Source organism: Myotis brandtii, unplaced genomic scaffold (assembly GCF_000412655.1).
Source record: "Myotis brandtii unplaced genomic scaffold, ASM41265v1 scaffold2074, whole genome shotgun sequence".
NCBI lineage: Eukaryota > Metazoa > Chordata > Mammalia > Chiroptera > Vespertilionidae > Myotis > Myotis brandtii.
Genome location: NW_005357747.1, coordinates 19454 through 20046, shown reverse-complemented (window position 1 = coordinate 20046; position 593 = coordinate 19454).

Below are 593 nucleotides of genomic sequence, written 5' to 3'. Positions count from 1 at the left end.
CCCTACCCTGAGCGTGACTGAGGGTGGCATCGCAACCTCCCGATCCGCCCTGCTCTGTGCATGACGGGGCGGTGCCCCAACTCCCCAATCGGCCCTGCTCTGAGCCCGACCAGGGGCTGCACCTAGGGATTGGGCCTGCCCTCTGCCACCCGGGAGCAGGCCTAAGCCAGCAGGTCGTTATCTCCTGAGGGGTCCCAGACTGCGAGAGGGCACAGGCCAGGCTGAGGGACCCCCTCTCCTCCCCGAGTGCACAAATTTTTGTGCACTGGGCCTCTAGTATTTTATATAATAGAATTGGATCTACTTCCCTATAAAACAGATTAAATAATAGGGATTAATATAAAAAAGAATTCATGCTGTCTCAAAGAGTAAGAGACCCTTCCTTTTACTGCTGCATAGTATTCCCTGGTGTAAATGTACCACAGTCTTTTTATCTACTCATCTACTGATGGGCACTTGGACTGTTTCCAGATCTTAGCTATTGTAAAGTGGAGAGTATTATGCTAAGCAAAATAAGCCAGTCAGAGAAATACAAGTATCACATGATCTCACTCATATGTGGAATCTAATGAACAAAATAAACTGATGAACAA